General features: G+C 57.2%; 1 long non-coding RNA gene across 1 annotated transcript; it reads left to right on the forward strand.

Moving 5' to 3' along the window:
* The first annotated feature begins 8070 nt into the window (after positions 1–8070).
* On the forward strand, positions 8071–12264 carry LOC125922654 (uncharacterized). The gene is made up of 3 exons (XR_007457727.1): positions 8071–8192; positions 10888–11033; positions 11676–12264. It is a non-coding gene; the product is annotated as an uncharacterized LOC125922654 (long non-coding RNA).

The following is a 12264-nucleotide window of genomic DNA, read 5'->3' on the forward strand; positions in this document are numbered from 1 at the left end:
CTGCAGAGAAAGGGCAGGTGAGTGGAGCCCCGGCTTCGACTGAAGTATGGGGACGATTCATAGACGCAAGGGGTGGAGATCTTTGGCCCCACGCAGAGGAAGGGTCCCGGGACGGAACTCCAGAGACGCACCTACAGGGCCATGAGCGAGGACCGAGGGGTGCGGGATGGAGATCGGTGAGGTGTCCCGGACTGATGGGAAGGTAGCCGAGAGCACAGGCTGGGATCCCAGAACGAGCTGTGTGACCTCAGATCGGACCCACCTCGGGCACTTCTCGTGGGCACCTCAGCGCAGGGAGCGTGTGCGTGGGACAGACAGACAGGTTGCCAAATGGTCTCTGGGCTTGGAGAAGGCACATTCTATAGGCGGCCGAGAACCCTCAGTACAGGCCTCTGAAGAACACGGGGAAGGACAAGAGTCAGCTCATTTTAAACTTTTTATTTATCAATAATCTAGTAAGGCCGGAAGTGAATGGAGGAGGGAGGGAGCCGGTGGGTGAGTGAATGGCTCTCTGCCCCCAGAGGTGGAAGTCTGCCCGTCCCCAGCCCTTAGCCCAACCTTAACAAAGGACAAGGCTGCTGGGTCTGCCTTACTCCCACCTCTGCCGGGGGACCGACCCCGCGTAGAAACACGTTCAGAGGTTGTGTTCACATCTCCTGCCCGTGCAGGACCTCGGGTAACTCACTCTCTCCCTTGCAACCGGGCATTGCTGTGCCTAACCCACGGATGCTTGTTGGGTCCTCCAATGGGCCTGCCACATCGGAAGTTTCCAGAAAGGGTAGCTGCTGCTGGACTAGAGGATGCTCATTTAAACCCTCACAGCCACTCTGGTGCCCACCCCTGCCATTTTGCAGATGTAGGGGAGGAAACTCCAGACGCGGGGTCTTGCCCAGGGCGGGAGGTCGTACAGCCGCCGATGGAAGCCCTGTCACTCGGGACCCCTCCCTGTCACCATGACCTTAGGCACTGCTGTCGCCCGGGCCCGTCATTCTGTGTCCTGAGCACTGGGACAGGGGGTGGCCACACACTTTGCTGCCTGAGGGCCTGAGGACCAAGGATAAGACCCCTGCGGCCAGGCTGACCTTGGGCCCGGCTTCCTCCGAGGTCCTGAGGCAGCTCAGACCCCCACAGCCCTCCTCCTGACCCCTTGCATCCCTCCGCCGTCCTCTGGGGGTCCCCCTGTGACTCTGTTTCTGTGCATGTCGTGGGGGTGCGGGGGGCCCTACATCTCTCTCTCTGTTGTACCCCTGCGTTGTTCAGTGTGTATAGTTACTGTCTGTACCTGCCTCTCTCCCTCCTTCTTTCTCTGTGTATTTCTGCCTGTGTCTCTCTGTGCATGAGTCTCCCTCTCTCTCTCTCTCTCTCTCTCTCTCTCTGTCTCTCTCTCTGTTACACTCTGTGTTTCTCTAGGTCTCTCTAGGTCTCTCTGGGTCATTCCCCCCCCTCCCCCTCCCCCTCTCTCCCTCTCCTTCGCCTTTCCCTTCAATGGAATATCGATCAGCCTGGCTTATTAAGCCCCATTATTTCTCAGAACATTTGCCTTTGAAATTTCGGCAGATGGACCGGGGTGGCAGCCAGCGCCTCGGGCTGCCCAGGCCACACAGCCCGCTGGGGGCCCAACCAGAGGGGCAGCCGGGTCCACTGCCCCCCCCTCCCCATTTGTGCAGATGCCAGACCTGCCTCCCCGAGGTCTCTGTCAGCCCCGGCCGCTCCCAGGCTGCGGGCGGCCATCGCCTGTGCCGGCGACAGCCAGCATCGGGCAAAGCGATTCCAACCCTCCAGCTGGGAAATGTCACTGATGGAGGAAGTGGTGTGCAGGGCGACTGGACGGTCCCACCAACCACGGCCAGGGGCCTGTGCCATTCGCCCAGGTCCGAACCCCCTCACGGCATGCCCGGGAAGAAGACTAATCTAGTCGTGTGGGCACCCAGGGGGTAAACTGAGGCATCAGAGCATCGGGTCCAAGGCAGGATGGGGGCAGTGGGCAAAAGCATAGTTACCCACCCCCAAGCAAGCTCCCCGTCCCCACCAGCCTCCATTTCCCAAGTAGCCTATTTTCTCTTTTTTACGTTTATTTATTTTGAGAGAGAGAGAGAGTGGGAGGGGCAGAGAGAGAGGGAGAGAGAATCCCAAGCAGGCTCCATGATGTCAGCGCAGAGCCCGACGCGGGGCTTGAACTCACACGCCTGGGATCGTGACCTGAGCAGAAACCAAGAGTCAGACGCTCAACCGACTGAGCCCCCCAGGGGCCATTTAAACACAGCCACGTTCACTCCTGTCCCACCTCCAGGCACTTCTGCTCATCCGTAGCTGATGATGGCAAGAGAACCAGAGGTTTGGAAGCGTGGCAAGGACTTTAATATAAAAAGTGGCGGTGAGGGGCACCTGGGGGGGCTCAGTTGGTTGAGCGTCCGACTTCAGCGCAGGTCATGATCTCACGGTTCGTGGGTTCGAGCCCCGCGTCGGGCTCTGTGCTGACAGCTGGGAGCCTGGAGCCTGCTTCAGATTCTGTGTCTCCCTCTCTCTGACCCTCCCGTGTTCATGCTGTCTCTCTCTGTCTCTCAAGAATGAATAAACATTAAAAAAAAAAAAAAGTGGCGGTGAAGGTCTAGAAACGCTCCCTGGGCACAGGGAGAAGGCTCGTCCCGTGTCCCCTCGGGTAATCACCCCAAATGCCATCGTTCATACCCCACAGCCCTGCACCAGACAGCTGCCGGCCCGGTGAGATGTCAGCCACTTCTCCCGAGGTGGGGCCACCTCGGGTGACAGCATTCTCAAGTGATGCTGGTGATACACCTTTGACAGGTACATCCTCCTCCAGAATGCTGACAGGTGAGTCGTCTCTTCCAGACAGGAAACTCTCCATTAGCAAGGCTCCTCCGGTTCTGGCTGATTCTGTGGGAGAGAAAGTGTCTGTGGAGGGCTGACCCGTCTCTCACACCCTGTGAATCTCTTGTTGTCGGCAGCCCCCCTGCCGGGGGGTTGCAGGTCCAAAGGGCAGGACTGGGTGACTGAGGTCATACCTGGACGTCAGCTCCCCACATCGCCATGACAGGCCTTGGAAGAAGGTGCTGTTTTACACCCACTGACAGGGGAGATGGCTGAGGCCTCCAGCAAGCCGTCCAGGGACTTGTCCAAGGTCCACGGCCAGAGAAAGTAACTGGCAGTGAGGTCTCTCTGGCCCCGAAGCCCAAGGTCTTTACCACCCACAGCCAGCGTGGGGCACGGGCTCACGGGCTCTAGGCCTGCCTCCTGGAAGGGGGCAAGGGATTCTGCACACGACCCTCAAAGAGCGCGGACCCGGAGCACAAGACAACAGGTGCAGCCAGGCCTGGAGATGGGAAGGAGGAGTTCACAACGGTGTTAGACTCTCAAGGGCGGTGGCTTGTCCACAGAGGGTGGGTCTCGGCCTGGGTGCGGGTGCGGACCCCAGGACAGGGGGTGGCTGGGTCTGTGTCCCAACTGGGACAGGTAGAGAAATCAAATATATCTTCATAGACTTGTGGCCGCTCATGGTGTCCACCAATGCAAGGCATTCATTCCTTCCTTCATTCAACCAGTGACTATTTACTAAATGACTTCTTTGTGCCGGGCACTGGGCTAGACTCAAAGTACATGGTAACAAGGCAAAACCTCCAGCTGTAGGGAGCCTATGTCCCCGTAGGAGAGGACAGTGGACAAGCAAATACAGCATGGCTGATGCAGGAGGGCATCCGGGCAGAGGTGTGAGGGAAGGTGGAGTTTACACAGGCACCCGTGCGCGCACACACACACACACACACACACACATAGGCATGCACATGCGTGCACACGGTTTCTGGGTTCCACCCCTGGGCTCCAGAGCCTCCCTCGTGGGAGCGAGCCAGGCTAAGATTGCAGGGACAAGCGTTCTAAGTGGTGGGAACAGCCTGTGTGAAGCCCGTGCAGTAGGAGTGTGGTGTTCAGAGAGACTGAAGGAAGCAGGTGTGGCTGGGGCATAGCCCAAATGGAGAGTGGTGTAGTGAGGTACGGAAGTCACCAGAGGCCTGTGTCACGCAGGCCTTGTCTTTGGGGCACCGGGGAGCCTGCGATGGGCTTTGAACGGTGCGTGGCGCAAGGAGACGCGTGTCTGGAGAGGTGACCTGGTTCCTGAGTGGAGAGCGGATTTACAAGGGGCGGGAGGGGGAGGAGGAGCCCAGGGAAAGACCAGGGCGGCCACCCCAAAGCCCAGAGGTCTAGGCAGAGTGGATGGAAGCTTGAGAAACGCTTGGAATGTGGCTGTACAGGACCTACTGACAGAACGGTCTTTTGAAAAAAATCAGTTGTCCCTGGAGACAGAAGGGAGCCACTGAGGGCTGGTGGAGGCAGACTGGATCTCAGCCCTAGCTGTCCCACTCCCAGGCAGTGTGACCTTGGGCAAGTTCCCTCATGCCCTTGAGCTGTTTGCTTAGCTGTAAAATTGCTCTATGAGCACAACGGGCCGGCGACAAGCCCAGACTCTCGGTGGGTCCCCAGTGCCAAGCTTTGTGCCTCACTCACACCCCTCAGGCTTCTGACAGTCTGTCGAGGGACCGCCTGGAGGGTCCCACACCTGCACTTAAATGTCCTGGCCTGAGAGGGGCCCACATTCGGCCCTTCTGGATTTCATTGGCCAGAAAGGGTCACGTGCCCACGTCTAACTGGAGGGGGCGGGGATCTCACTCCCTAGAGAACTGTGGGGGTTGCCGGGGCGGGGGGAGGGGCTGGGGGTGGGGACGGGATGGCGAGGCTGATGGGTGGAGCCGGTGCCCAGCTCCGCCCCCTGTGCTCCCGGCTCACACACCTTATCCAGCACCTCCCTCCTCCTGCCATATCCCTGCACCAACCGTAACCTCATTTACAGAGTCATTTTCTTTAAATCAACTCATTTGTCTGCTTGTTTGCTTTGCCAGGCGAGGAGAGGGGCCCTAAGTCAGGAGTGTCTAATTGTTCCTCTGAGCACCGGGGATTTTCCCAGTGTGCCCAGCCATCTGCGTATTATCCAAGGCTGCCCGCCCCCTGCACTCCCACCAAGAGTCTCCTTGTATAAATAATACACGAGACCCTGTGCCGTATTTTCTGTGGTGAGGCCATGTGATAGAGCGCGGTAGATACGCGGTGTAATAAAAGTGTGCGATTATATGCTCGTGTCACTTCTGCACCATGGCCTCTTGGCTTCCTGGAGACAGCAGGAAAGACAGGGGGAGCCGGCCTCCCAGTGAAGCCAAAGCATCAACTTAAGAAGAGGTGAGGCCTGTGGGGCGGTAGTTAAGAACCCAGGACCTGGGGGCGCCTGGATGGCCCCGTTGGTTAAGCATCTGGCTGTTGATTTCAGCTCAGGTCATGATCTCATGGTTCGCGTGACTGAGCCATGCATCCGGCACCACGGACAGCACGGAGCCTGCTTGGGATTCTGTCTTGCTCTCTCTCTGCCCCTCTCCTCCTCAAAATAAATAAACTTAAGGGGGAAAAAAAAAAAGAACCCCAGGTGGGGACAGGGCTTGGTTTGAATCCTGGCTCTGTCGCCTGCCAGATACATGACTTAGAGCAAATAGGGTAGAGACTTCGGTGTCCCTGAGTCCCCTTTCCTGGACCCCGTCGTCCATCTACAGCCATTGGCTGGCGGGCAGGTATGAAAGCTCCTCTCCCGGTCTTGGGATGGGACCAGCACCAGGGTATCATCTATGCTTCACGGGATCAGGCTGAGCCTGGGACCTCAGCGGAGCTCTTGTTGGCCTTCTAATCCTTCCTCTGTCCTCTTTCTCCATTCCTGACTGGCTTCTCCTGGGAGCACTTCCTCCATAAAATCACTTGCCCTGACATCCTCGACACAGGCCCGCCCTGGGAAGAACCACCGAAGATAGCAAGTGACTCTGCCTATCTGAGCCTCGCTTACCTCATCTGTAAAATGGACATAACGTTCCCCACAACGTGCAGCTAGCATAGGGACAGCCTGGTACACAGCAAGCGCTCACTAAATAAAGTCTCTTCTGATTAGTGGGGAACACCTAGCAATGTGGTCAGCAACGTTACTGAGGAATGAAGCATTGCCCGCGCCCCCCTCCCCCGGCCCTGGGGGACATCCCCGGTCTCCTGCACCGTGGTAAGGAGGAAGCAGCTTTAGAAAATGTCTACAGTGCCCACCCCTCCCCGACCCCATCACCCCATCCCCTTCCCATCAGAGAAATTCTCATCCTCAGCTCTGTGCTTATAATACAGCCGCCTTGACACTCGGGTCATGGGTTCGTGTCTCAGGGGATGGTCAGTTACAAGACGGGGTTTGGCCTCTGACACGGTCACTTCCCGGAGGCACAGCTTAGGCCACGTGGGCTCTGGTTAGAGTGTGGATGTTTGCCTGTGAGGCCATCCTCACTATGGGGGGATGCGAGGATCTCTTCGAACAGAGGCCGGAGCTGATGAGCTGGCAGAGGAAAGAGCCACGGGTGGGGACAACCTAGACTCTCACCCCCGTGCTGAGCCACCACCTCTGCTAGAGAAGACCCAAGTGGCTGGGCCGCCCAGGACAAGTCGTGTCACCTCCCTGGGCTCGCATGGCCACATATGTAAAGATCGGGGAGGGGGTGGGGGTGGGGCATGCTCTTCCTTGATAGCAGGGCACGTCAGTCAAGGCTCCAGGCTCCGAGCTGTCAGCGCAGAGCCCGACGCGGGGCTTGAACTCATGAACCGCGAGATCATGACCTGAGCCGAAGTCAGACGCTCGACCAACGGAGCCACCCAGGCACCGCCTGTCTGGAGCTCCTTCTGAGTCCAAGGCGGATGATTTTGCAATGCTGCAAGCTGGTTAAAAAGAGAGAGAGAGAGAGAGAGAGAGAGAGAGAAAGAGACGAAGGAAGCTGGTCAGCTTCCTGCCTCCCGTGGTTCTTGGGGTGGACATCTCAGTCAGGCTGGCTTACGGTCATCCCACAGCATCCTGGCAATGGTGTCACCGGCCCATGTGGATGGGGCTGCCCCAGGGAGCCATCATGTCCCTGGCACCCGGCAGGAAAGGCCATCCAGCCCGTGAGCAGAGGGGCCCCAGCCCATCCAGCGCTGTGCAAACCACTGGGCTGCTGTGCCCCCTCTTAAGAGCCTCCCGCCTCCACTGTCCCCAGAGCCACAGGCTCGCCCTGGGGTTTTCCAGCCCGGGAGGGTGTTTGGGACCTGAGGACTTTCCCCGTGGGGGTCCGGGCTTCAGGAAGACCCTGCCCCTGCCCCCCACCCCGCCCCACACATCATGAGCCTGCGGTTGAGGCTTCCTGCAGAAAAGCGGCATCTCTTATGAAGTCAGCAGCGCCCCGGAAGGAGGGTGCTGGGCTGGCTCTGCCTCTCCTCCCCTCCACGAGCCTTTCATCACAGGGAGAGAAATCCCAGCAAGATGGTAAGCAGGAATTCAGCCCGAGTTACCAAGACAACCTTCCCAGGCCATGGCTGGCGCTGGCGGGGAGGGAAGGGAGGCTAGAAGGAGACCCCTATCCACCTTGCCCTTCCCGCATCCCCCAGCCTCCCCAGGGAGCCGCCCCGAGAGGGGCCGAGGGGCCAGCAGGTGCCCTGTCGCCAGCAGGTGCCCCCGTCACGGGGATGCCGGCTGCAGCTTTCATCTGAGAGATGCCTCCTTCACAGTGGCTCCGATTCTCTCGGGTTCCTGGTGGTGAGATCATTGAAGGGGGAGTGATGGGAGATGGAAGGGAATCCTCTCCGCTGTGTAAACAGCTCAGTCACGGCTGCCTCCTCCTGCTGCTTCCGTCTCGTCCGGCCCAAGCCGGGATTTGGGGGCCCACAGCCACAGGGAGGGGGACAGCACCGGGGCCAAGACGAAGGGACGGAGGGTTCAGACTGGCCTGAGGGCAACCCCCAGCTCCACCTTTTCTAAGCTGTGTGACTGTGGGCAAGTTACTTAACCTCTCTGAGCCCCAGTGCTGACCAGGTCGTTGAGAAGGAGGAGCACGCACTCTTGCGGGCAGCCCCTCCCACCAGCAGGTGTTTCCTGCCGCGTCCCAGCCTCTCCTGGGTGGAGCTCCGGATGCAGCTGCCGCCCGGAAGGGACTGACATTTAGTTGGGGCTCACTGGCAGCTGCCGCCCGGAAGGGACTGACATTTAGTTGGGGCTCACTGGCTACCAGGCCCTTCTCAGTGCTCACAGCCACCCTGCCCAGGAGGAAGCTCTAAGACCCACTTGTCTGCGGTTTGCTTCACAGGTGAGGTGCAGAGAGCCAGCAGCCAACTGCCCCGCAGTCCAGGCTGGGGTGATTCGAAGCCCCAGGCCTTCCCCACCCTCCTTCCAGCTGTCCCAGTGTTCCGTGGCTTCTGGCGGCCCAGGACACGCGGACATCGACTGGCAAAGGTGGAGAGACTGAGGTGGCCGCGTGGTCCTGCAGCCAGCTCCTCGCGGCCACTTCCTCCTGGGTAGCGGCCAAGCCTCCACCCCCACCCCCCTGTCCTTGCGGTGACCTCAGAAGTGTGACAAAAGCCCTGGGAGGCACACAGAATCCAATCATCTGTCATTAAGCGTCCTCCATGGCGGAGGTCCTAACTGAGAGGAGGAATATGAAGTGTTCAGGGGAGAATGAATCAGTAAACCGATTAGCGGAATCCAATCAACTGGGGCGTGGGGGGCGTGAGCAGAGAGAAGAATGAGGGCTGAGGGGCTCATCCTGGCCAGCCAGGGGCCCCCGGGAGGCCAGCACTGGGCCCAGGCCCCGGGAGGTGGAGGCTGGGCAGGTGGGCGCCCCAGCCAGGCCAGCGGGTCCTTAAAACACTCAGCCAGCTGAGAACGCAATCCTCAAATCTCTAGGTGCAGCAAAATCGTGCCCGTGCCAGGCTAGTATCGTTCAACCTCAAGAAGGCTTAGAATCAAGAATGGACATATTTAAGGGGCGCCTGGGTGGCTCAGCCGGTTAGGCGTCGACTCTTGATTTCGGCTTGGGTCGTGATCTTGTGGTTTGTGGGTTCAAGCCCCGTGTTGGGCTCCGCGCTGATAGCATGAAGCCTGCTTGGGATTCTCTCTCTCCCTGTCTCTGCCCCTCCCCTGCTCGTGCTCTCTCTCTCTCAAAATAAGTAAATAAGGTTAAAAAAAAAAAAAAGAATAGACACGTTTAAGAGAATCAAAACGGTAACGATAATATCTTCATCTTGAGGGTGCACAGGTGTGAGCGTTTCTAAGGTTCAAGACTATCTTGCTGATTAAGATACTAGCCCAGCCTTGTGATTTAAATTTAAAATATGGAAGTGAGCGCTTGATTTAGAAGTGGGGTCTTAGGGGCACCTGGGTGGCTCAGTTAAGCATCTGACTTCGGCTCGGGTCGTGATCTCGCGGCTCATGAGCTCGAGCCCCACGTCGGGCTCTGTGCTGACCGCTCAGAGCCTGGAGCCTGCTTCCGATTCTGTGTCTCCCTCTCTTTTCTGCCCCTCCCCCGCTCACGCTCTGTCTCTCTCTCTCTCTCTCTCTCTCCTTCAAAAACAAACAAACATTAAAAAAGATAAACGATAGGGGCGCCTGGGTGGCGCAGTCGGTTAAGCGTCCGACTTCAGCCAGGTCACGATCTCACGGTCCGTGAGTTCGAGCCCCGCATCAGGCTCTGAGCTGATGGCTCGGAGCCTGGAGCCTGTTTCCGATTCTGTGTCTCCCTCTCTCTCTGCCCCTCCCCTGTTCATGCTCTGTCTCTCTCTGTCCCAAAAATAAATAAAAAAAACGTTGAAAAAAAAAATTAAAAAAAAAAAAAGATAAACGATAAATAGAATTGGGGTTTTACGTTGCGCTTTGGGGAAGTTCAGAAACAGTGCTCGATGTTAACAGCGTTTATAAATGCAGCGTATGAACCATATGCTTCCGTCTGCAGAGAGGCTGGGTTCTCAGACCACTGAATATACCAAAAAAGAAATGGAACACGTTCAACTTCTTCATGCAGCTTAAAATGTTTAAAGGCGCTTGATTAACTAGTTTTATAAATGGGACCAAACAGTAATCAAAGGGCCCTTACAAAGGATTGTTCAAATGTGCTAAGTTTATAAATATGTAAATAGAAATAGAATAGTAAGTATGTAAAGTGAGCTTAAAAGCTCAAGAAAGAGGTGCATTTTTTGAATGTGTAACGTTCATGAATCACATGTTAATGTTTAAAATCAAAGTCATTGTCTGGGTAATCTTTTCGGTGCACAAAAGCCCACCCAGGTTGTTGATTCACTCAGGAGGTTACGTTCCTCCTTGGGCGCCCGGGTGGCTCAGTCGGTTAAGCATCCTACGTAGATTCAGGTCAGCGTCTCACAGTTCAGTACGTAAACTATCTCTCTCTGCTCCTCCACAGCCCCCCCCACCCAATAAATAAACATTAAAAAAAAACAGGGGCGCCTGGGTGGAGTCACTTAGGCGTCCGACTCTTGATCTCGGCTCAGGTCATCATCTCACAGTTTGTGGGTTCGAGCCCCACATCGGGCTCTGCACTGACGGTGTGGAGCCTGCTTGGGATTCCCTCTCTTCTCTGCCCCTCCCCAGCTTGTGCGTGCTCTCTCTCTCTCTCTCTCTCAAGATAACTAAGCTTTAAATAAATAAACAAACAAGCACGTCCTCCTGTGTACCTGGTCTGCCGTGTCCCTTCCTAAGAGGTGGGTTCCAGAGGTAACAGACCTGGCTGTAATCACGGGTTAGTGGTGAATGGGCTAATGTCTGACTCTGGTGGGAAACACTTGGTGCCTTGATCCAGGCCCTGCCCCACAGCTCTGCGATGGTGGGGACACCCCAGGGCTTTTAGTCGCCGCCCCATTCAAGGGGGGGAAAGATACATGGAGCTCCACCAAAATCCAGGAAGGGGTGGGGAACTCAACATGGTAACCCTGCTATGGAGCTCATTAGATAGATATTAACTGGTGTAATTGCCATGATGACCCATTTCACAGATGAGGCAACCGAGTCGTGGGGCTGGTGAGTGGCACAGCAGGGTCATGGCCCCCGAAGAACCTGGCTGTAGAACCTTCGCTCCTTATCACATTCCTCCTCGTCAGCATCTTGCCGGATCCTCCTGCCCCCTCCGGGATGTGTGCAGGTCAGTCCACTGAGGCTCAGGGAGTCTAGAACCTTCCCCAAGGCTGCGTGGCCAGCACAGGACAGATGCAGCAGGCTCTGGCACCTGTATGTTTGTGCAGCCCAAATCCAGCGGGGGGAGACGTATGTTCAATAGGCAGAGCTCGGATGTTTCTGGATTATAGTCACGGCCAATGTTGTGCAGCAAAGGGCAAGGGCTCGGAGTGCACGTAATAGGGAGAACTGACTGGTGGCTGAGCCAGAGCCAGCCTGGTGGCCTGGAGACTGGGCCAGGAGGACACATGGAGGGTTTTTCAGGCAGCATCCTGGTCAGGGTTTGGCAAGGGTGCATGGGGACACCTCTCCGCGTGGACCCTCGCCTGCCACGCCGGGATTCCAACCCAAGAGCTCCCGCTGGCTAGAAGGCAACGTGACGGATTGCCAAGGGACTGACCAGCGTGGCCACGGGGGCCGACGGCAGCACGCTGGCCTCAGTCGAGCCCCCCAGCCTGGCCCGAGGTGCCCTTACCGTGACCCGAACCGCTTATATGCCCCCAGAGGAGTCGGGGTAATTCGGTCTCTGTGTTTCCTCCTGCCGCGAGCGCCTCTGAACGTTTCATCTTGACTGCTGACTGTATCAAAATTCCCGTGGTAATTGGATCAGGTGCAGTATTTTCCATGAGGATATTAAATCAGGCCTTCTGCCCGCGTCCAGAACGATCCGTTTCCGAATATAAAGACGCAGGAGATGTCATTACCCAAGGTATTTTTCCTCCTTTCAACTTTCTCCCCCCAACTTTATCATGGCAGCTCTTTATTTGCTGCGGAATAAATTGGGTCCTCCTCCCCTGCCCCAGTTATTAGCCAAAGGAAAGGAAAGGAAAGATTCTTGCAGGCTGATGAGGGAGGCCAGGGGCACGGGGGAGACGGGCAGAGCCGAAGTTTGCCCAGGGGACCTGAGGACCCAGGCAGAGCGGCCAGCAGGGGGCGGGGAGGGGGAGCCCCACCAGACGCTTCCCTCCCCGGGAAGGGCGCTGGGCACATCAGCCAACCTTCAAGGTGGGATATTTGGACCATCCGTAAACACCGGAGAAGAGAAGTTCAAGGGCACACGAAGACCCGGGGCCGGGAGGGAGCCGGAGAGGACCTCAGAGACACATCGGTTGCTAAAGAGAGAAAGTGAGGCCACGTCACAGGCTGATGAGGCCACGTCCGAAAGGCTGTCGTTTGGAACAAGACGGGGACGGTGGCTG

Source organism: Panthera uncia, chromosome D4, assembly GCF_023721935.1.
Source record: "Panthera uncia isolate 11264 chromosome D4, Puncia_PCG_1.0, whole genome shotgun sequence".
Classification (NCBI taxonomy): domain Eukaryota; kingdom Metazoa; phylum Chordata; class Mammalia; order Carnivora; family Felidae; genus Panthera; species Panthera uncia.